This window comes from Canis lupus, chromosome 8, assembly GCF_003254725.2.
Source record: "Canis lupus dingo isolate Sandy chromosome 8, ASM325472v2, whole genome shotgun sequence".
NCBI classification, from domain to species: Eukaryota; Metazoa; Chordata; class Mammalia; order Carnivora; family Canidae; genus Canis; species Canis lupus.
In genome coordinates, this window is record NC_064250.1 from 52,814,545 (window position 1) to 52,837,174 (window position 22,630).

Below are 22,630 nucleotides of genomic sequence, written 5' to 3' on the forward strand. Positions count from 1 at the left end.
ATCCACCAGAAGACATTTATTCAATTTGCCAATTTATTTTCAACAAGCATTTATTAAAACCTACAAAGTGCTTGTCATTTTGCCGGTCATTGAAAAGGATTACTGGTCTCAAACAAATTTGGAGTCCAGTAGGGGGAGACAAACATGTAAACTAAAGAAGGCAACTCATGGTATAGGTGCTATAATAAATAAAACTGCAACATACAGTATGGTATTAAAGAAGAATTAGCCAATTCTATGTGGGATAAGAGTCAAGAAAGTATTTTTTAATGAAGAAAATACACCATCTCCACTAAATATAGTACTGCAAAATCAAATTTAGAAATGTGGTATTTGATAATAGAACAAGTTCAAAACAATGTTTATGTATTACTTTATCAATAATCAAAAGATTACTTTATCAATTATCTCAATTAGAGTTATAAATGCATAGTATTTTTTGACCTTGGAACTAAATTATATAAGTATATATAACCTTCTCTTGATAAACAGTGTGTAGCTTGTTATAGCTACACAAAATGAAAAAAAAGATTATTAAAGCTTTGTTCTGACAGATTCTACCAGTAATAGCAAGGAACAGGGACCTAAATATATTTTTTCTCTCATTTTATAATTGAAAGTTAGTATGTACAAGTTCAATCTGAATGTTATGGATGTATTATGGAAGATTAGAAGTACTTCTTGATAATGCTGTTCACATCCAGTTAAAGAATAATCAGTGATGGGAAGAACAGTGACCAGGTCAATTCTAGTCTTCCACTACCACACTTGTATGATTTCAAGCCATTCATTTCATTTTTAGCTTCTTCAGGTATGTCATAAAGGCAAGCTCAAAAAGCACACTGAGATTCCAAATTAGTGAGTATCTAATATTGTAGCTTTTGGAATCTTATGCTGCTACAGGGGAAAAAATGGGTTGAGTAACTCAGAATCCAAATTTTCATTCTTCTAATTCTGTTCAGTCCATAGCGTAGGGTATCCCTCTTGCTTCTTTATTTGTAATTTTTATTACTTTTGTCTTCTCATGACAAATCCCCCAGATAATGAATAGGATGCAGGGTCAGAAACATTGACGATGTTTACTTGTTGGAATCATCTAAGCTAGTGCAAGAAAGATGTGGAAATCAAGATTTTATGGAAGTAGGATATATTTATGAAATATAGAGCCTGTAGTATATATGCACGAATGAACATTCTTGTTTCCACATTTGGAGTATAAACTCCTGCTGGGAAATAGTTAAACCTTGGGATTTTAGAAAAACTTATTATGGAAAAACTCAAAGACATGGAAAAGTAGAGTGATGAGAATAAAGAATCCCATGTATCCATCAACCAGCTTCAAAAGATATAAACTCATGACCAATCTTGTTTGATCTCTACCACTCTCACCTAGTTCCTGGCTTTCAATGTAATTTTGAAGATAGTTCAGGTCAAGTTTTTTATTTTCCCAAAATATCTATGATGTTTCTTTGCCTACAGAAAGCATCATATAAATTAGCTAGCTAATTGATTTATTCTCTTATGTCTACCTTTTAACTCACTGTGACATTTATCTGTCGAGCTCCTAAGAAAGAAATGGAAAACAGATATTCCTCCCCATCATTTTTGAGCTTGAATCCAATTTTTCATCTGAGTGCCCTGGTGCTACAGTGATGGCTATTGTAAAAAAAAATGTATAAACAATAAAACTGTAACATTTTTCATAAATTATTGAATGAGTCATTTCCTTTTTTCCCCCATTTTTAATGGTAGGCAGTACACATGTTGACTCAGAGTAAGATTGCTTTTTAAATTATGAGGTGGTCTCAGTTTACTCATTTACATTCATCCCAAAATGCAATGTACTATAAGGTACAACATGAAATTGCCAACTATGTCATAAGAATCAGATTGTGATAGAACAAAAGCTGATAAGAACTCATGGAAGTGATCAATGACAATCTGATGTGCTTCTTAATGTGAAATTTCTCATGGGGAAACTTCATTAATACAAGAAAATCATGATATTTACTATAAAAAAAATCATATGAATGTAAAACTTAACTTCTTAGTGAAACCCATAATAATAGGTCTGTGTGCCTGTTCCCTAAAGTCATTCTCCTTTCCTGAGTCATCAAACACTCCCCCAGGGTAATGATCTTTTCCATTAGAGATTATTCCATCTTCCCAACTACTTACCATTCCAGAACAACTCTCAGCCTAGAAAGTGATGAAGAGATGTTTGGAGGGTTTTATGGAAAATATAATACTTTTCCCCATATCACTGATCACTAAGGGAGAGTGTAGAGGATGGGAGGGCAGCAGCATGTGCATTTATTTGGGTGTTTGCATCTTCTCCAACAGAAAGTATAAATTTTTAGCTGATACTATGCCAGAATAGTGTACTTGCATATGCATGTACATTAAATTTTGTAGGTGTGCTTTGCTATATTGGAAAACATATTCAAATAATAAATCTCAATAAATGAAAATGACTTTCTTTTCCTACAGTATATAAAAATGCCAGGGCAATCTGCTTTCCATGTTCAGACACCAAAGAGCTAAACATTGAGTGATACCCAAGTTTATGAGACACATAAAAATGAAATAAAAATGGGTAAGAAGATAAACATTTAAAGAGATAAACATTGTCAAACAGAAATGATTACAAAGTTTGTAACAATCTGCAGTTTTCATTGTTTTCTGTTTACCTAGCTTTCCCTACTATGAATTTCTTTTGCTCATTTCCCTTCTTTTAATAATGTATGTTCCCATAATCATTGACATTAAAGTAAAGGATGTGAAAAAGGACCCAGTTTATATTTATTGGGAGAAACATCAGTAACCTGAAAATGCAAAAATTTCCTTATATACTTGAATATTTCATCTAGCTACTTTCTTTTAATAGCTCTGGAAAATTGAGCTCCTTCTTCACAGGGGTACTGTCTGTTTACTTTGTACTATATGAAACCACCATATGCAACCTTTTTTGACCTACTAAAACAGCAATTTCATGTTATTTAACCTAATATATTTAAAATGTCAAAAGGTCTACAGATTGCTGTTACACGTGAGCTTACATACTGTTATTTCTTGGTGAAATGCACAGAGAAAAATGGAAGTATTTCCAGTGGTGCACCCTTGACATTATTTGAAATTTTATTTTTAAAAAATCATATAAACAATGGAAAATAAATTATTTTTTAGTCTGGCTTGTCATTGTCTCTCTCAGTGGCCTAATGTAGCCCCTGGAATAAGTTACATCCCCTATCCATTAGTGCAATATACCCAATGGTTCCTTCTTCAAAACGATGACATCTAATGTGTGTAAGAACACAGAATGTTTCTAGAAGATCCAGTAATACCTTTGGCTAGAAAACATGTTGTAGACAACATGTTGCTTTATTACTAACAAATTAGACGTTCTTATATTGCAATAATGATGTGGGGGCAGAGGAAGGACAATCTAATGTGTTAGAAGTAGAAAGGCCACCTTGAATGTGAGACTGATATTCAACAAGCCAAGTTCTATAAGGATGGGACTCAGATTTATAAAGGATTTTTATTATAATATAAAAATTTGAGATTTTACTTATGTGCATAAAAAGTTGAAAGAATGACTCAGACATTTTAAGATTATAGAATAATTTCATCTCTGAAAGAATCCTACATCTCTGCTATTCCTAAAGCTATCATTCTTAATGGGAACCTCAGTAAGACTTGGTTTTTAAGTCGCCTTCTCAATTTGGGGGTTAACTTAGTCTGTCCCTATTGTAGAAAAAGTTAAATGAACTCCATAAAGCAGTGTTCTGTAGACACTAAGTCACCACTTTACTTCTGTGACTCACCTTCATTAAATATGTCAAAGCAAAATAAAGTAACAGTAAAGAAATGTTGATTATATCATAGGCCACCAAGCAAGTACCCAATTATCTTCTCACATAGTCTTCTTTTTCTAATATTAATATCAACACAAACAGCACCAACAAGTAATGATAGCTGACACTTAGTGAGAACTTCTTAAATAACAGTAACTCTTCTAAGCATTTTAATTGCACTGAGTCATTTAATATTTGTAACAATCTTATTGGCCTAAATACCAGTATTAGGCTCATTTCATAAGTGAGAAAACCAAGGCTCAGGGAGGGATGAAATAAATTGCCAAAAGTCACAATCTTCGGGGCACAAAATCCTAATGCTGGAAGGTGTCCATGAAGCAGGCAACCAGTTTATCCCTCAATTTTGTGTGATTGTCTAAAAAAAAGAAAAAGAAAAAGAAAAAATCCTCCCCTTCTGAAAAAAGAATTTTAAATCCTAATCCCTAGAACCCATAATTGTTACCCTTATTTGGAAAAACGGTCTTTGCAGATGTGATTATGTCAAGGCTCTTGAGATGGGGAAATTATCCTGAATTATTCAGGTGGGCCCTAAATACCATCTTATATTCTTGTAAAAGAAAGGCCGAGGGAGATTTCATACAGGAGCTTGTACACATGCACACACACAAAAGGCAATGAGAAGACCACAAAGGAGATTTGAAGATGTTGGCCTTAAAGACTGAAGTGATGAGGTCACAAACCAAGGAATGTTGGCTGAAAGAGGCAAAGTAAAAATTCTTCCTCACCACCTCTGATCTGACCAACACCTTGATTTGTGGCCCAAAGATACTGATTCCAGACTTCTGGACTCCACTTCTGGACTCTGGAACTGTGAGAAAATTATTTCTATCAGCTAGAGCCAACCAATTGGCTCTATTGTGTTTATCTGTTACAGCAGCCATTGGAAACTGACATAGGCCACAATAAAAAGAATATCTAAACTGTTGAACATAACTTAAATGTTCTGGTTTTTAAGAACTTTAAAAGAGCATTATTCATCTTATGGAATGTAACAGTGATATGAAGTTACTTACAGTATGGAAGGATGTCATAAAGGACAGAAATAAACTAATATCTGTTCCTTTAGAAGGCAGAGGAATAGTAAGTGAATGATTTACAAATTATTTTTTTTTAAATTTTTTTAATTTTTATTTATTTGTGATAGTCACAGAGAGAGAAAGAGAATGAGGCAGAGACACAGGCAGAGGGAGAAGCAGGCTCCATGCACCGGGAGCCCGACGTGGGATTCGATCCCAGGTCTCCAGGATCGCGCCCTGGGCCAAAGGCAGGCGCCAAACCGCTGCGCCACCTAGGGATCCCCGATTTACAAATTAGAAGGGATTATTTCCTGAGAGTGGGATGATCAACTGTGTAACATGCTAACTGAAGGAAGAATTGTAAGTCTCTTTTTTTATTTAGTCTCTTTATTACAGGACTAATTTCTGGTGTTACAATTATCTGTCTAGTTTTCCTCTGATATCCCACTGCAGTTGTGAAATTCACAATGGTCCCAGAATTCAAATAAACTAGATTTTCTTCAAGGACTAAGCATAATGCAGAGACATGGAATGGGATGAGTATGGTTGTAAGATTTTCCAAATCAATCATGGATCTTTAACTCAAAAACACTTAGAATAATTCAGTCAAAATCCCTCCAACATTAACAGTGATTATTTATTCTATAAACATTCCTATCAATCCACAAAGTTGTTTTTAGTCATCCATATAAATTGAAAAAAACTGTTGAATATCTGTTATTTCTATATTAGGAGTTTAATCTGTAAGGTAGTATTACCAATTGAAACAACCAATATTTACTTAATCGTATTAGATAAGAATTTTTGTATAATAACAAATTCAGGGGACATGAGACCTCTAGTTTACTTATGGAAATTATAAAAATTACAGATACACTTACTTGCCCCAAGCTCTAGCAGATTTTACATCTATTTGACTCCTCTAAAACAGCAACTAGACTATGCCATCATAGAATAGCAAGCAGAGGTCAAGATGTCCACCCCAACCCATTTCTCTTTCCCCATGAAAATAAAAATTGGGTTCAGCAAACAGAACCTGTTTTACTTGAGCAAGCTGATGTAGCCATAATTAACAATGACACAAAAGACTTAGGAGCTCATGGTGGAAGGGATGCATTTTCGGGTTGCCTGTAAAACTTTTTCAACACATAGTCATCAAAAAGATTTCACATGGGACACCTAGGTGGCTCAGTGGTTGAGCATCTGCCTTTGGCTCAGGTCGTGATCCCCGGGCCTGGGATTGAGTCCCACATCAGACTCTCTGCAGGGAGCCTGCTTCTCTCCTCTGCCTATGTCTCTGCCTCTCTCTGTGTGTCTCTCATGAATAGATAAATAAAATCTTTTTTTAAAAAAAAGATTTCAGTTTTTTCTACTTTATGTGTACTGTTTTAGACAATTTGAGCCAGATAATTTGTTTTGGTGGCAGTCCTATGGATTGTAAGATACTCAGCAGCATCCCTGGTCTTTACACCTTACCTGATCCTCCCATCAAAAATGTCTCCAGATATTGTCAAATACCCCCAAGGAACAAAATTACCTTCAACTGAAAACAACTGTTGTAGAGCAAGCATAAACACTAATGAATATAACTAATTGGCTGAAATGAAATAGGAAACAAAGAATGGAACTACTATGCCTCTTTTACATTGGTCTTGCTTTAAAAGAAACCATAAAGCGATAATGCAGGCCAACAAGGAACAGTAAAGATAAATTTCTTTAAGAGAACAATTGAGAGTTTATTTTTAATCAGACAATTTTGTACCTGATCTTGAGTCCAAAGCACAGCTTGTTCATGTTTGATATCTCTTCAATACTTCTTAATTCGGATTTCTGGGAATGAGGATTTTAAAGCCAATCCTTGATTTACATGGATTATGCTGACATTCAGGGCAGGTGTGCATCTATTCATATATGTATCTAGAGCATATGGAGGTGATGTTCCTGCATCAGACATTAGCAGTTTCATTAATTTAAGTGGCCAGCAGGCATATTTTTAATTCTCTCAGATATTTTTAATTCTCTCAGTGATTTAGAAGTGGAAGTAAGGAGAAAAGGGCTTAGGAGAAGGTCAACTGAGATTCTTTTTCCTTGTTTCACCCCAAAACGGGATTTTTGATCTTTCTACAGCAAATAAAAATAAAACTAAGGCACATGGGTGATAGGGCTTCCAATAGTGATAATCTATCATGAACTTTAAGAGAAATAGAAACTTGTGAAACAGATTTTCAACTCTTTGTTTTTTAAAGATTTATTTCTTTATCAGAGAGAGAACAAGCAAGTGAGCACAGGGGAAAGGGCAGAGGGAGAAGGAGATAAATTCTCAAGCAGACTCCCCTCTGAGTATGGAGCCCAATGCAGGGCTCAATCTCACAACCCAGAGATCATGACCTGAGCCAAAATCAAAAGTTGACACTTAAGCAACTAAGCCACCCAGGAATCCCCAGCTTTTTATTTTCAAAATAATAAAATAAATGTATAAGCACCAAAATATTTTAAATCTACCAACAAAGTGAATTTTTGTGAATGTTTATGGAAATACCATCTGAGCTACCAGTTTCAACTTCCACTGTGATTTCTGTTCAAATCATGTAAATATGTGATATTTTTAATAATACCAGAGGTTATATGATACTCTCTAGACTTTTATTTATTAGGGTCAACAAATTAAAAATCTGACCTCAGATCTAAATAATCCTCACAACCCCAAAAGATAGTCCATTACAGTCATTACCAAGTGAGGGCAAAGCTTAAAGCTGGCTTTCATTTCTAATACCCTCAGCCAGCCATTCATTTCTGCTCATTCTGCAAAGATAATGCATGTATAAACAAATATGGGCAAGTGTTTATTGTTGTTATTTTTAATCAGACATCATTTGTGAGAGTATATGGGCAAAGTTGTTGTAACGCTCCCATTCCTGGCATCACAACCACTCCCTCCCAAGGCAGAGGACACAAGCCCTGCCCTAGCTCTTGTACCAGCAAGTCAAGGACTTCTGCTGAGGATCACTTTCACAGTCATGAAAAAATTAGTATAAGAAGCTCTGTAGACTGAAAGTGGATGGGGCCAGTTCTGTTGCCAGAGATATGTATTCCTGCCCCTCCTTCTTTTTTTTTTTTTTTTTTTAGTTTATGATAGTCACACAGAGAGAGAGAGAGAGAGAGAGAGAGAGAGAGTGCCCCTCCTTCTGATTAAGTGTTTGCTCTTTTGACTGAGGGAGTTTCAGCTGGTGAGGAAAGCTACCCTTGAACTGTCATCTCTTAAGAGGAAACTGACAGTGCTAATAGTTCAAGCACAGGTTGATTGATGAGACTGTCCCAGCCTGAGAGGCTAGCAATCTTTGTCAGTGTAAGGATCAGGTAAGCAGTTTCACCTGCCAAAATTCTGGTCTCTCTCTACCTTATCCTGCCTACCCTAAAATAGAGGGAAGCAGTTCTGTTACTGAAAATAGAAGTTTCATGTGATTTGAGCTTTGTTGACTTTACAAATCCAACGGCTTTGGGTTGCAGGTTCGAGAGTACTCTACTAGTTCTTTGTAGTGAACAAGATAGCATAAGAGAACACAGAATAAATGCAGATTTTATGAGGCCTGAAGTTTCTATAGTTTGGGAAGGCTCTCTTTAAGAAAAAGAACATGTAGTTATAAATATAAAAATTGGGTACAAAAGTGAATCACTATTCAGAATATTTTAAAAAATCACAAAAAATTACAATTTTAAAAGACTGAGAAAAACCACAAACATCACAAAATCCAGAAACATAGCAGAGGGTTTTTTTTTTATTAATTAGCTATAGGATACATTTCTTAAATTTTATGACTGTATATCATCTCTTCATAATACAATAAATAATTTTATATAGAATAAAAAGATAATAGTCTTTTACATAAAATTGCAAACAGGAATAAAATTTCTTCTTATTTATCATTTTCTTTCAACTTTATAATTCATTAAAGTCAATATAAAATTTTAGGAGGGATGTCCAATGTTCTTTCATATGAGAGTTGTAAGGCTGGGCATTCCAGCAATAAGCTTCTTTTTTGTATATTTCCAACCTTATTTTTTCTTCCACAATCATATCTTTAGTCCTTTGATCCTGTACTTTGCTGTCACAATGCCGTTGATTTGTTATGGAGAGTAACATTCCTAGAAACAATTCCACACCAGGACAGCTAGCAATAGCTTAATTATGCACAAGTGACTGAAAATAACATAAATACATCCCATTAAACCTGAACTAAATCCATTTCTACTAAACATATCTGCCTGCTCTCCAACACCACTGAACACAAAAGTATGAAAGAATAAAAGCCAGGTTGTAAAGAGACAGTTGATTTAACTAATTGTGATTAAAATACCTCACTTGTGTAAAACTTTGAAAAAAATACATGACTATCTGAACACATTGCAAGTGAAGGGCCTGAGGCTTAGCTTCATTTAACAAACCATAAAATTGCCTTGTGGGGAACTGTGAAGGTTGTACCCTCTGTCCACACATTCCTATCCCTCTCTTATTTTCCCCCAGATACTTCACAACTCTTCGTACTTCAAAGTGACTGGCAAAAAACTTAGGTATGTAGTTTTCATTAGGAAATTTTCTAATACTAGAATGACTATGTTAATTGTAAAAAAGAAGGTGTCATGAGGATTTAAAAACAAAGGATCTCAGGAACAGGGTAAAGACATAGAGATGGTGTAGTTGAAGAAATACATACACGAAGACAATTTCATTTGGTACACCTTCATTAAACTACAAATATGATGTACCTGTTGGTCCAAGTACTGTACTTCGTGTAAGAGACAAAAATAGAACTACAATCTGGACCTTACCTTCTGAGGGGTCCTCATTTTAAAAATAACATGTGTAATCAAATTCACATTGTGAAATTTGTCTCTATAAAAAATGTATAAAATCACCATAAAAACTATGAGAAAAGATAGGTAATATTTAATTCATCTCTTTTAGAGGATCAATAATTAAATCATATAATGGAAGAAATCACAAAGGAAAACCTGTAGATATTATATTGAAACACTGTTCTACTTACAAACTATTATCTACCAAGTTAAAAGGTAAAGGATAAGTTGGAAAAAGGGTCCAACATTTATTGCAAATGGAGGGTAAATATAATTTCTCTATAAAGAGTTATTTAAATTAGTTGAAAAAGATCAACCCAATAGAAAAATAAGAGACATAATAGGCAATATAAGAAAAAAATATAGCCAAAACAAATATTTGAATATATATTTAAACAAATAGTAATCAAAGAAATAGAAATTAAATCGATACTATTTTTTCACTTATAAAATTACAAATATTCTTTGTTTTAAAGACAAAATTAACCCTGATGAGGATATATTGAGGTGACAACTCTAATATATTATTAATAGGAGTGTCAATTAGTATAAATATTGTAGCAGAATGAATAATGGTCCCCAAAGATGATGAGGTAAAAAAATGAACAAAGACTTCTACTAAAGGTAGAAATAAGTATCCTAAGAATTAATCAAAGATGTTTTTTTAAAAACTGGAGAAATGCTGTTCATAACAGCATTACTTCCAATGGTAGAGAAAATAGTAGAGAAAAACTACATGCCCAGTAACAGGGTATAATACAGTAAATTATTATGTATGGATATAAACAAATATTTTGCAATCGTGGATTTTTTTGAGGATTATTCAATATTAAAACTATGCCAAAGGTATAATATGAAAATATTTTAAAGTAGGTCATAAGAATATGTATGTATGAAAAATTTTACAGTTCAGGTTCATCACAGCAGGCCTATCATAAGGGAAAAGGTGGGAAAAATATGAATGTGCAACAATAAATAAATTATAGCCCACCACATGATAGGATATTATGGAGCTATCCCAGGGACTGTAAGTTACTTGCCTAATTTTTATTTCTTAATATCATAACTCTATTCTATTTGAAACTACTTACTAGATAAAATTCTGCATTTACCATTTTATAGCCAGGTGATAATGACACGACAGCCTAGCCACTGAGATGAAAGCAAAATTTGTTAAGAACTTCTGAGAATATTCCCTTTAGGGTCAAATAACTGGTAGGTTTTCTTTTTCCCATTCTTCCATTTATGCTTCTAAAAAGGACATTGTGGCTAGAGTTCTGGCAGCCATCTCAGACTCTGTGACAAACTTGAGGATGGAAACTACATGCTAAGTCTAGTAGAACAGAAATATAAAAACATCCTGGGTCCCTAATGACCACAGAAATGCCAAACAAGCACTAGATGGATTTTTTCTGGTCTTCTTTAATATAAGAGAGATATAAACCTCTCTAGTGTTTAAGCCACTGGTGTTTGCTGTTACAAGCATCCAAACTTAACTAACACACTAATTTTTTTTTTAATTTTTATTTATTTATGATAGTCACACAGAGAGAGACAGAGAGGCAGAGACACAGGCAGAGGGAGAAGCAGGCAGGCTCCATGCACCGGGAGCCCGATGTGGGACCCGATCCCGGCTCTCCAGGATCGCGCCCTGGGCCAAAGGCAGGCGCTAAACCGCTGCGCCACCCAGGGATCCCAACTAACACACTAATTATTTTTAAATTGTGTTTGGCAATTACTGCCAAAATGGGTAATTCAAACAAAAGCTCCCACTGAAAACAAATAGAAAATTTAGACAAATTTTTTTAAAGATTTCTTGAAGCTATGAGACCTAAGGAGACAGTAAAAAATTATAAGTCAAAGATTTAAGAGAAAAGGTCCCAGAGAGGTGTGTCTGACATTTGGGGCCACTTTAATTATAAGAGTGTTTTGTAGATTCTAGAGAGATAGCACATGCTGGGGAGAGGGACAGATAGAGAAGGAGAAGTAGACTCCCCACTGATCAGGGAGCCCAATGTGGGGCTCAATCTCAGAACTCTGAGATTATGAACTGAACCGAAGACAGACACTTAGCCAACTGAGTCACCCAGGTGCCCTCAGTAGATAAACTTAAGAAGAGCTTAAATTGCAGGTGAAGAGAGGATTAGGGAATTCAAATACAGTTTAGTGGAAGGAAAGGGTTCAGAATAAAGCACTATAATAAGCATCTAAGGAGATTAAGGTCTAATGTACCTTCAGGACTTCTAAAAGAAGAGAAAAAAAAGAGCTGAGAGCATTCCAAAAATGATGAAAATGCCATAGTTTAAGTTCATAATTTTTCTCATATTATCTTGACTGGAGCATGCTGAACTTCTTAAATCTCTGGAGTGCTATCTTTTATCTGTTTTGGAAAATTCTTGCCAATTGTATCTTCAAATATTGCTTAAATCTCATTCTTTTATTTTTTTGAGACTCTCCTTCTATGTTTGATTGTGTCCTCCAAGTCTCCTAACTCTTTTTATTCATTCAATTTCTATTGACTTGCTTTTGAATCCACTAATTGTATCTAGCATGTACAATCTAATACTAAGCCATTCCCGTGAAATCTTAATTTCAGATATTGTTTTTGTTTTCAGATCCATAGTATCTGCTTGGAAAAATTTTTTTAATTATATTTCTCTCTCAAAATTCTCCATCTCTCTATCAAATTTGTCCATTTTTTTTGTATTTTTCATACAAATTGTAATAGTCATCTCAAAGTCCTTGTCTACTAATTCCAATATCTAGGTCATCTGGGGGTCTGAGACATGTATTTCTCTTTGATTATGGGCCACATTTTCCTCCTTCATGTGCTGCATAATTGTTTTGTGTATGCCGAAAAGGACAATAGAAACTGGAGTCAATATTATTTTCCCTCAGAGAGCGCATGCCTTTTATTTGTCATGCAGACAAGGAGTGTGACTGGCTCTTTTGAACTAATTAGGAATTGAGCTGGATAAACATTATGTTGCCACTTTAATTAGACTAAGTCACAAAGGTGTGAGCTGTTCTGTGTTTATTATAAACTTTAACAGCTCACAGAACTTTGGCTTCTAAGTATTGAAAATAGAAATAGTTTTTATTGAGTATTTCAGCCCAGTGTCCCTCCCCCGCCCTGCAGAACCCTAGACAAGAGTCTTGTGAAGAAATACAGTGGGGGAAAATAGCTATGCATTTAGGACTTATCTAGTTTCCAAGTGGCTATACCATCACTCCATTAAAAGTTCCTCTGATTTATCTTTCCCTCGGCAATTTCTGCCTCTCTGTATAGGAACCTCAACCTATGACTGGACTTGGTAAAAGTTCCCAAAGGAACATGGATGCCAAACTTTGTCCACGTTGAAGGTATCTTCAATCTCTGAAATTAATTCCTCTAGATCTCTACACAATTTTCTGATGACTTTGTAGACATAGATACAGAGATAGGGATAGAAGTAATAGGTATAAATAGTTTTTAAATCCATCCAGGTTTTTCTAGTTGTTACAGAAAAAATAATGTTCTGCCTCTATATCTTAAAGGAGTGTAGAAGTTCCTATAATTATAAAATAATCTAATTCAATTAAATTTTTTTTGATTCAGAAAACTCCATGCCTACATGACTTAGTAGATAAATTATACCAAATATTTAAGGAAGCACTACTACTGATCTTAAATAAATCTTCAAGAGAACAGAAAAATAGAAATACTCTCCAACTCATTTTTTTAAGCTGCACCACCTTGATATCAGACTTATAAGAAAAATTATAGCCAAATATCTCTCATGATTATAACTGCAAAAGCAAAAAAACAAAAATTGTAAAATTTAACTCTAATCTCAATTTGTTTGCAAACACCAAAATAATACATCACAACTAGTTGAGTTTACTTCAGTAATGTGAGGCTTATTATTTGAAAATGCCATGTAACTTCCCACGTTAACAGAGAAAGAAGTAAAATCATATTGAATATCTCCATATATGCAGAGAAAATAGTTAATAAAACTCAACAATTCATAATAGATGTTCAACGCAAACCAGGAGTAGAAGAAAACTTCTTTAATCTGATGAAAGTTATTTCAACAAAATTACAGCAAATGCCCTACAAAATAGTGATTGATATCTTGAAAGCTCTCCCTCTACTATCAGTAACAAAACAAGGATTCTCATTATTACCAATTTAATAAACATATATGAGTAGTAGCAAAGAAGAAATAAAAGCTGATAATATCTTATACATAGAAAAGTGAAAAGATTTGGTACAAAGTCAGTATATAAAATCAATAGTATTTTTTAAACATCAATGAACAGAAAATGAAAATTTAAACCATATCATGTATAACAACATCCAAATATATTACATATTGAGAAACTAAAGAAAAATGTAAGGAGTCCCACACAGAAAAATATAAAATATTATGAAAAGAAATAAGCAATATTCAAATAAGAGGAAAGCAAATATTTTCTGTAAAGGGTCAGATAATAAATATTTTCCCCTTTGCAGGCTAGATAGTTTCTGCCACAACCACCCAACTCTGCACTGTAATGCCAATGGAGAAATAGACAATATATAAACAAATGGGTGTGGCTGTCCTCCAGCAAAACTTTATTTTCAAAAACAGGCAGAGGATCATAATTAGCCAATGGGCTGTCATTTGCCAGCCCCTGGTTTAAATAATCAGAGGAATAAAATATATTAAGATATAATGAAGACATAAATAAACATATCTGTTCTCCCCAAATTGACCTTTCCATTCAAATTTCTTGCAGTCAAAAATCAGGAAGTGGGTTTTGGTTGCTGTTTGGTAGACATTGACAAGCTAATTATAAAATGAAGTAAATGTACAAAGGGCAAAATTTGTCAAACTTGAAGAACAAGAATTAAAGGACTTTGGGATGCCTGAGTGGCTCATCAGTTGAGCGTCTGCCTTCATGTTCAGGGTGTGACCCCAGAGTCTCAGGATCAAGTCCCACATCAGGCTCCCTGTTTGGAGCCTGCTTCTCCCTCTGCCTGTGTGTCTGCCTCCCTCCCTTTCTCTCTCTGTCTCTCTCTCTCTCTCTCTGTGTCTCTCATGAATAAATATATAAAATCTTAAAAAAAAAAAGAATCAAAGGACTTTAACAGATGCTGAGGCTTATTTTAAAGCTTCAGTAATTAAGAGAGCATGTTATTGCCAACAGAACGGATGCTTTGATCAGCAGAACATAACAAACAGTCCATTAATACCCTTACATACCCAACAGGTTCATGACAAAGGTCGTACTCTAAAGCAGCGGAGAAAGAATGGTCATCCCAAAAAATTATTCTAGGTCATCTAGATAGGTGTATTATAAAAGAAAATATTTCTTATATTATGCAGAGAGATCAACTAAAGGTATATGGTAGAGCTAAATGTGAAAAATAAAACAGTGAAGCCCCTCAGAAGAAACTATGGAAGAATATCCTCAGTACTTTGAGGTAAGCCAAAATGCCTTGATCAGAACACATAAAACACCAATGCTAAAGGAAAAGACATTAAAGTTAAAAACTTTTTGGGCAGCCCTGGTGGCTCAGTGGTTGAGCGCCGCCTATAGCCCAGGGCCTGATCCTGGAGACCCGGGATCGAATCCCATGTCAGGCTCCCTGCATGGAGCCTGCTTCTCCCTCTGCCTGTGTCTCTGCCTCTCTCTCTCTCCTCTCTGTGTATTCTCATGAATAAATAAATAAAATCTTTAAAAAAAAGTTTAAAACTTTTCTATTTATCAAAAGATATTTTAAGAGAGCAAAAAGGTAAGGCACTGATTGGGAGATTATTTATAGAGACTTGGCACACAAAAGAAGGCATCAAATGAAAAGACATTCAACATTATGACACTTTAGGAAAATGTAAACCAAAACCACAAGAACATATCAATACACACCACGTTGGAATGGCTAAAATAAAACTGGTAATCCTAAGTGTTGGTGAGAATATGGGACATCCAAAATTCTCAGAGAGCTGGTTCTACTAAGTAGAACCCCTGTGGAAACATACATTCTATGCTAATGTAGAATATATATAAATATATATATATTCAATTAACGATTCCATTTCAGATGTATTTCAAAGAGAAATACATGTATGCACACATAAGAATATTCATTGCAGTACTACTCATGATAACCTCACACTGGAAACCACCCAGATGTTAATCAATAGTAGAGTGAATATTTTGTGGTACAGTTATTCAATGGAATATTACACAATAATAAAGATGAATAAACTACTGTCCCACATACAAGGTAGATAGAGCTCACCAACATAATATAGGAAATAATTTGCTAGACACAAAAAGAATGTATATTACTTCACTTAAATAGATGTTTAAAAGACAAGTAAAATGAACCATTATATTAGTCACAATAGAAATGTTTGGAGAAAGGGAGAAAATAGTCATAGAGAAAGCATATGAGGATTATCTGTGTATTTGCCATACCTAGTTTTTTGACAGGGGTGATAATTACATAGATACATTCTTTTTATTATTATTTCAGTTATATACATTCATATTATACTAAAATTTTTGCTTATTCAGGTAAGTGAATAATGATTGTGTTTCTCTAATGCATGAAACAATGACCAGAAGGATAAGTAGCAATATAAAATTCTCATTTCTAGATGGAGGTTATGAGTATTTATTTTAATTTTTTTTTGTATCATTATACTACTCATTTTCTTCTTTTTAAAAATAATAGGATCCTACATTCTTCTACACTAAGAAAAAAATCAGTATGATTTTTTAAATTAAGAAACAACTACTTCAAGTTTGTCAGGATTGAGTGTCTGAGAGAATGTTAAAGTCATTAATCAGTATGGATAATAATAAAGGGAAAAGGACAGGTTTTGACAAAAAGCAAATCCTGCAAATAGCTTAGTTTTGTGGAGGGTGAAGTAGCAAAATGGAGGAGTCAATCACAGACAAAAATTCAGTCAAGGCTGAAGATATAGATTTTAGGTCTTGCCAACAAAGATGTGACAATTCACTGTGAGAATGGGGAAATTTTTTTAAGATTTTATTTATTTATAAGAGACACAGAGAGAGAAGCAGAGACCTAGGCAGAGGGAGAAGAAGTCTCCCTGTGGGGAAGCCCAATGCGGGACTCGATCCCAGGACCCCAGGATCACGACCTGACCCAAAGGCAGATGCACAACTATTGAGCCACCCAGGGGCCCTGAGAACGGGGAAGTTTTTAAAGGGAAATGTACATTGTAAATCTGTGTGCCAATTTTTATCAAATATCAAAAGTTTTTTATTATGAATGGATTATCTACTCAAAAGTCTTTACTCTGGAGTATCTCCACTTTAATGTTTTTATTTACTCCTGGGGTGAATATTGCATTATCTAGCACATTACCTTATACATGGTAGGTTTTTTTTTTTTTTAATTTTTTTTTTTCATTTATTTATGATAGTCACACAGAGAGAGAGAGAGGGGCAGAGACACAGGCAGAGGGAGAAGCAGGCTCCATGCACCGGGAGCCCGACGTGGGATTCGATCCCGGGTCTCCAGGATCGCGCCCTGGGCCAAAGGCAGGCGCTAAACCGCTGCGCCACCCAGGGATCCCACATGGTAGGTTTTAAATAAAGACTTGATTAATGAAATAAGTGATAATGCTGATAATGCAATAAAAAGAGAAAGTTTAAAGAAAGTAAACACACAGATGTCAGAATCGGGACTGAGAAGATCTCAGTAGGCTAGAACAATGTAAGCAAATTTCCAAGATAAAACAATAGAAATAAATGTGAAGTCCCAAATACAGTTTTAAAAAAAACTAACCTCACAGGTATAGGATGAGAAAGAAAATCTTATGACATAGACCTTTATGTGCAAAGACTTCAGGTTTGAAATGATGCAGAGTCCAAGATAAATTCATGAGGTGTACAAGGCTACAAAAACCTAGGTCAGTTTTAGGCTATATCAATAAATGTAGTGTCCCAAACAAGAAAGTTAATAGTCCCATCAGACATTTTGCTGGCCAGAACAAACTGGAATGTTGCACTCGGTTCTGGCTGCATGTCCAGAGGAAGGTAGCCAAAACGGTGAGGTATCTGGAAACCTGATTTAAGGACGGTTGATTTTTGGAAAAAAAAGAAGCGTAAAAGGGGACAAGGCAACTCTCTTTGAGTACTTAAAAATCTGTCATGCATAAGTGGGATTTGATTCTCTGTGAAACTTTATAGACCAAATAAAGAGTAAGTGCTGAATGCTCCAGCTTAATATAAGGAAAGAGATTATAAGGTAGACATGTCCAAAACCAGAATGGGTTATTCATGAGATTGATCTGTCACTGAAACTTTTTTTTTATTATGTTGAGACATTTCATAAAGTGGTACATTAAATAAATTTCGATAGTTTAAACAATAATAATATTTGAAAACCCATGTATTTAGCACCAAGATTAGAGAAAAAAATATCAGCAATATTTAGAAGCCCCTGTGGGATAGAAATATCTTGAATGCATATTTACCATATCTCTGTTTTTCTTAGTTTTACCACCTATGTAGGTTTCCTTAAATAATATATTATTAGTATTAAACTTTGTAGGAAATAATAATGCTGAGGAATTTACCTCAGGGTTTTTTTCCCCTTAACTTAAAGTTTTGAATCCATGCTGCTGCTGATTCATAGTGATGGTTTGTTTTTGCTACTGAATAGTACTCCATTTGTAGGAATATCTCACAATGTATTAATCTACTGATATGCATTTCAGTTGTTCCCAGCTGCTCTTAGACAAGACCCTACTGGAACGTGTTTATTTTGTATATGTTTCCTGGTGCACAATAAAGAGTTTCTTTGGATTACAGAGCAAGGAACAAACACACAAGTTCAAAGTTCAGCTTCACTTGGTAACCCCAGATAGTTTCTTTTTTTTTTTATTTTTTTTTTATTTTTTATTTTTTTCCCAGATAGTTTCAAAGCAGTTGTGCCAATTGACCATCCTGCAGTATCTGAGGAGTCTCCATTGTTTCAAGTTATCACTGGTCCCTTGGTATTTTCAGACTTTTAAAGTGGCCCATCTGGTGTGTGAAATGTATAATTGTGATTTTAATCTGTTATTCCCTTAATACAAATGAGGTAGAGCAGCTCTCATATGTTTACGAAGCATTTGTGTTTCATAGTCGGTGTAAGCCTCTTTACACTTTTTGGTTTGCTTGTTGGTTGGTTTCCTATTTCTCTACTGAGTTCTTATCTTTCTTTCTGATACTTAGCTACTAATCCCTTTTTGGTTGTTTGTTTAATCTTCTCCTAGAATGCGTCTTGCTGCTTTGCATTTGTTATGGAATTTTTAAATATTAATTTAACATTTAAATGTTAATTAGTACCATTTTACAGTCTTTTCCTTTATGGTTTACCTTTATTTAATTTTTAAAGAATTCTCTCTCTGCCCTGAATTAATAATATATTTTTCATTATGGAAGCCTAAAGTATGGCTTTTTTGGCTTTGCCACTTAAAAGTCTTTATTCAATCTAGAATTGATAGTTGATTATGGTATATGGTAGGGATTCAAATAATTATTTTTATATGATAACCACTGATATAAAAGGTCACTATTTGCCATGTTCCATTTGCCAATGAGTCTTTCCCTGCATATATATCACATATGTGGCAGGGGAAAATATACACATACATACACATATACACACACATGCTGGCTTTCCTCATGGGGAGCATGGGGCCTTAGTTTCTTGGACATCTGCTCTACAATACCTATTTTAAAACTAGCTTATCCAATACCATAAAAATAGAACAATACAATACAAGAAATCTTACTGAGGTTTTGTAGAGAATTCCTTTTAACCTATAAATCAACGTGGAGATATCTGACAGTTTATACCATTGAGTCTTCCTATTCGAGAACATTATTTAGGTTGGTTTATTTGCTTTACTGTTTTCCAATAACTTAAAAAAATTGTATCATAGAAATTTTAAACACCTTTTGTTAGATTTATTCACTTCCACACGTTTTGTTGTTAGGTTTCATAGAACATTTGTATCAAACACCTCTTGTGCATCATTTCATGACCCCATGACAATGTAATCTCTAATCAAAGTTGGCAGCTTAATTACATGCAACCTTATACATAGTACAGTACCTTTGTTGATATTTCACATGGGCTAACATCTGCCCTGAGTCTTTCTGACATACAGTGGAAGATACTCATGGAAACTCATCGCACTCATCTGTAGGCAATTTGAAAGTGCAAGGGACTTAGCCCTCATTGGCTCATCCTTGAGCACTGGTTGACAGGAGCATATGGATAAATGCTTCCCCCTTTCACACCAAAGGAGGCCATTTCTGAGATGTGTTGCATAAGATCTTCAGAAGTTCTTGTGGCCAGATCACTAACACAGACTTATCTTGGCTTTCTTTTCTTTCTTATTTATTCTCCCGTCTCTCACAACTGCTACATGGCATCACATTTTCCACTTCTCTAATTGCACAAAAACCTTTGTTTCAGACTCTACTTCTAAAGAAACCTAGGCTTAGACAGTAATTTCAAATTACATTATCTAGTTACCGATGTACAGGGAAGCAATTGACTTTCACAACAATAACAATTCTACCAATTCTACCATTGGAGTTTCACGTGATAAGTACTTCATGTACATTACCCACATTAATTCTCATGGACTCTATTATGCAGTTATGTTATCATACCCAACAATAAACTTTAGTATATGACTTTTGTATCTAACAATGTTGCTAAATTCATATTAACAATAAAATTCCCATAGAATTCTTATAATTTTCCATCTAAACAATTTTTTACTTCATTCTGAAATAAAAAGGGATGCTTTCAACATTTCATGGTTAAAAATTATGCTTACTACGGGATTTTTGAAGATCCTTAGATTAGATTGCGGAAAGTTTCTCTTATCAGTTTGCAAGGAGTTTTTATTTAAAACGGATAGTCAGCCCACCAAATGTTTTTCTTTTAACCTATTTAGTACCTTGACATTTGGTTTTCACTACTCTGTTAATGTGATAATTTATTTAATTGATCTTAGACTATCATTGAGATAAACCTATCTTAGTCATGATTATCTCTTTTACATACATCACTTGATTTTGTTATTATTATTGTGTCCATGCTTAATAATAAAATTGACCTCGTATTTTTTAATAGTCTTGCCTGATATTCCATATCAAGGTAATATTAGCCTTATTAGATACATTGGGGAGTAATCTTTTTTGTCTTCTTCAAGAGTTTGTGTGAGTTTAGAATTATCTTATCATTGACAAGTTAGTATAACTTGGCCATAAAGCCATCTGAGCATGGTGCTTTCTTTATGGAAATGTTTTTAAACTCTAATTCAACTTCCTTAATGATTATAAATTAGTCATATATTTCTTCTTGGGTCAGTTTCAAAAACTGTATTTTTCTACAATTTATTGACTTTACCTAGGTTTCCAGATATTTTGGCATAGGTTATTTATTATTTGCATAACATCTGTCCCTTTTTTCTTTTTTTTAAGATTTATTTATTCATGAGAGAGAGAGAAAGAGAGAGAGAGAGAGAGAGAGAGAGGCAGAGACACAGGCAGAGGGAGAAGCAGGCTCCATGCAGGGAGCCCAACGTGGGACTCCATCCAGGGTCTCCAGGATCACGCCCTGGGCTGAAGATGGTGCTAAACCACTGAGCCACCCAAGCTGCCCCCCTTTTTCATTTCTAATATTGCTTATTTGTGATTTCCACCAAATTTTTCTTGATTAATCTCATCAGTGTTTGATTTATTAGTATTTTTCAAAGAACTAACTTCTAGTTTTACAGATTTTCATTGTATTTCCTCATTTTCTATTTTATTACTTTCTGTTCTTATTTTCTTCCTTCTACTTTTTAAGGATTATTTTGCTATTCTAACTTTTTTAAGTTCAATGCTTAAGATACTTGACTTACTAACTTTGAGCCCTTCTTTCAAACTAATAATTGCTTTCTAATACCACCTCAAATACATAACAGGGTTTGAGAGTAGGAGTTTCATTATTATTAAATTCTAATTATATTCCAAATTTACGATTTGTTCTTTGACCCATGAGTATATTTAATAATATGTATTTTAAATTTCATTTTTTTTTCTATTTTGGGGGAATTACTGACCTCTGACTTAATAACATTGCAATTAGATGATGTGGTATTTATGTTATCAACCTTTGAAATTAACTGTGGTTAACTTTATGACAATAGCACATGATCAGTTTTCATAAATGTTTTATATGTGCTTAAAAAGAGTGATTGTTATCTAATTGTTGGATGCAATGCTCCATATAGGTGAATTAGACCAATTTTGTTGATTTTGCGGTTCAAATCTTCTATACACATAGATATAAAGTTATTTTAGTTGGCCTGTGCTATCAAAGACTCAGAGATATAGTGCCAATGCTGATGGTTTTGTGTGCATTTCTCCCTGCAATTCTCAGTTTTCAAATCAAATTTTTGAAGTAACTGTGTACATAAAATTTGAGAATGTTTTAACTTCTTTCTAAACTTATCCTTTCATCATTTTTTGTATTTCTCAAAATCACAAGTAATTATTTTGCTTCGTGTTTCCTTGGGATGACACTGATACTGATATTGATATTGATATGGCAACTTCTTTTGGTTAGTATTCAACTTGAAGTCTAGAGGAGTTGAATGACAGGTTCAAGTTGACACAAATAATTCACAGAAGTAGAACTAAGACCCACACTTCTTGACTTTCAGTCCAGTACTCTTGCTAAGTGTCCCAACAAAATGAACATGATGTGGTACAGAGAGCAGAAGAGAGTCAGAAGAGAATGAATGATATGTGCCAAGGAGCAATGGGAATAGCAGGCAAAGCTATAGAAAAACAATGGGGAACAACTAAAGCTGGCACAAAGTT

General features: G+C 34.3%; 1 long non-coding RNA gene across 1 annotated transcript; it reads left to right on the plus strand.

Annotated features, from left to right (window-relative positions):
- Positions 1-4,572: 4,572 nt before the first annotated feature.
- Positions 4,573-22,151, plus strand: LOC112657514 (uncharacterized). The gene is made up of 4 exons (XR_007412228.1): positions 4,573-4,688; positions 5,023-5,254; positions 9,417-9,463; positions 21,245-22,151. It is a non-coding gene; the product is annotated as an uncharacterized LOC112657514 (long non-coding RNA).
- Positions 22,152-22,630: the final 479 nt, after the last annotated feature.